General features: G+C 46.5%; 1 pseudogene; it reads right to left on the bottom strand.

The window, feature by feature from the left end:
- Positions 1 to 2,037: 2,037 nt before the first annotated feature.
- LOC107567394 (zona pellucida sperm-binding protein 4-like) overlaps positions 2,038 to 2,919 on the bottom strand; it is a 4,180-nt pseudogene continuing 3,298 nt past the window's right edge.

The raw sequence follows: 2,919 nt of genomic DNA, 5'->3' as shown, positions 1-2,919 counted from the left end.
ACAAGCCTGTTTCGACCTCACTGATTGGAGTGTTTTTGATGCTGCTGCAACCGATCTGGACGAGCTGTAACATCTTATATCAGTTTCTGTGAAGACGTGCATTCCTACCAGGACTCATCTAACTTACAACGACAAACCATGGTTCACTGCAAAACTCAGACAGCTCCATCAGGCCAAAGAAGATGCTTACAGGAAGGGGGACAATGTCTTGTATAAACAGGCCAAATACAGATCAGAGTGGCAAAGAGGAATTAGTCTGAAAAACTAAGGACTCGGTTCACTTCCAGCGACTCAGCATCAGTGAGGGAAAAGTCTGAAAGAGCTCACCAACTACAAGACACCATCCCCCAGCACTGTGGAGAATCAACAACTGGCAGACGATCTGAATGAGTTCTACTGCAGGTTTGGAAGGAAAGGGAAAAAAACAACAACAACACACACACACACACCCTGAACACCTCTCCACACAACCATTCACACCTCCTGTAACCCCCCTCTCACCCACACCTGCACCTCAAATCAGTGAAGATGAGATGCGCGAGGTCTTCCGGAAGCAGAAAAAAAAATATATATATATAAAAATATCCCAAAGAAATCCAAAATTACAGGACTAAATGACTACAGGCCTGTGGCGCTTACGTCTGTTGTCATGCAGTCATTTGAAAAACATTACTGGACCCTTGCTGGATCCTCTTCAGTTTGCCTACAGACCAAACAGGTCTGTGGATGATGCCGTCAATATGGGACTGCATTATGTTCTGCAACATCTAGACAGACCAGGGGGACTTCTGTGAGGATCCGGTTTGTGGACTTCAGCTTGGCCTTTAACACTATCATCCCAAACCAACTCAGCTCTCCATGCCCACCGCCGTCGGTCAGTGGATCAACGGCTTCCTCACATCCAGCACCCGTACGATCAGCACTGGAGCTCCTCAGGGTTGTGTTCGCTCTCCACTGCTCTTCTCACTCTACACCAATGACTGCACATCTAAAGACCCCTCGGTCAAGCTCCTGAAGTTTCCACACTTATCGGCCTCATTCAGGACGGTAACGAGTCTGCTTACAGACAGGAGGTTAAAGAGTTGGCTGTCTGGTGCAGTCGCAAGCTGGCGCTCAACACACTCAAAACAGTGGAGATGATCGTGGACTTCAGGAGGACCCCCCCCGCTCACCATCATGGACAGCACTGCAGTGGAGTTTTTCAGGTTCCTGGGACCACAATCTCTAAGGACCTGAAGTGGGACAATCACATGGAGTCCATTATCAGAAAGGCCCAGCAGAGGTTGTACTTCGCCAGCTGAGGAAGCTCAACCTGCCACAGGAGCTGCTGAAACAGTTCTACTCCGCTATCATTGAATCCATCCACTGCATTTCTATAACTGTCTGGTTCAGCTCAGCTACCAAATCTGACCTCAGAAGACTACAGAGGGTAGTCCGGACTGCTGAGCGAATCATTGGTACAACCCTCCCTTCTCTTCAAGAATAGTACTCATCCAGAGTGAGCAAGAGGGCTGGCAAAATCACTCTGGACCCCTCACATCCAGCACAGTCCCTCTTTGAACGGTTGCCATCTGGTCGACGCTACAGAGCTCTGAGCACCAGAACGGCCAGACACAGGAACAGTTTCTTCCCTCAGGCAATCAGTCTCATGAACAATTGACAATAACTGTGGAACACACACACACTTCATACACTTATTTATCTAACATACACACTTAGTCTAAACCTCAAATTTGCACATATTATACCTGTACACACAACTGTCTATTGTAATATGCCTGCACATACAGTAAAATTTATATATTGTTATTCCTTTACTTGCATTACATTTTTATTTTTTATCATCCGTGTTTTTGTTCTGTTGCTGTCATTCTGTTGCACTGCAGAAGCTTCCATCATGAAAACCAATTTCTCGTATGTGAAAACATACCTGACAATAAAGCTCATTCTGATTTTGATTCGGAGTAAGAAAGAAAAAGGGGACGAGGGATGTAATACCAGCTTCTGTAAAGCCAAAATACCAACAGACAAAGATCTTGGCATTCGGCAAAGTTTATTAAAAACACTAGCTTTATATGACCAGAGTAACTTCTCCACTAGAAACCACAGTCCGCTCACAAGAGACAGCCTTGATGTGAGTGTCTCTTCCTGAAAGAGAAATGTTAAGTGTGAATGCACTTATAAGTTCTCAGTTCCTCTAGTCGAGACCGCAAGAACTCACGTTTCCTGGTGCAGCTTTGCTCACAAGAGCCAGAAGAGGGATGGCACACCTCTGTACTGCAGTGGATGAAGATCTGACAGGGAAGAAAGAGGCTCAAGTCATAGAATTCACAAGTAGTAAAATTAAAACGTTTAAGGAAAGGGGGGCATACAGTTTCCTGCAAAGGAGCCAGTGAGGCTGGATCTACAAATGTGAACATCTTCACAACAAAGCGCTTGTAGTGGGTTGGGAAATGAAGACCAGACGATCCAGTCACTGGAACCAATGTGGTCAGGTAACGGTCATCCTGGTAAGGGCATCTGAAGAGGAAAGGGAGGTTAGGAAGTGTCTCCCAGCAGACTAACTGAATAAAGAATGGCATTACTCACCCATCGATCAGAAGGTCTCACTGGGGGAGACTGAGTGGACTGGGGGTTGATGTTGCCCAACAACGTCCCAGCATCAGGACAATGTTGGGGTTGGTCCGCTCCATAATGTGCACCTCAACATACACAGGCTCTCGCAGGACTTTTGTGATGGGATAATCAGCATCACTTTAGTAGGATGTGTAGGCCTCATCCCTTGAGGAACACTGGGGTTTAAACCAAAACTGCTGGAGTTTGTAAGGCTTTAAGATGACGGGACAAGACCTTACCTTCTGCACAGCCTTTGGTGACACATTGGCCATTGGCCAGTCTGAGCTCCACCCTGAAAGGTCC

Source organism: Sinocyclocheilus grahami, unplaced genomic scaffold, assembly GCF_001515645.1.
Source record: "Sinocyclocheilus grahami isolate Dianchi unplaced genomic scaffold, SAMN03320097.WGS_v1.1 scaffold1154.1, whole genome shotgun sequence".
In the NCBI taxonomy this organism is placed as follows: domain Eukaryota; kingdom Metazoa; phylum Chordata; class Actinopteri; order Cypriniformes; family Cyprinidae; genus Sinocyclocheilus; species Sinocyclocheilus grahami.
This window is presented reverse-complemented; position numbering and strand designations above follow the sequence as displayed.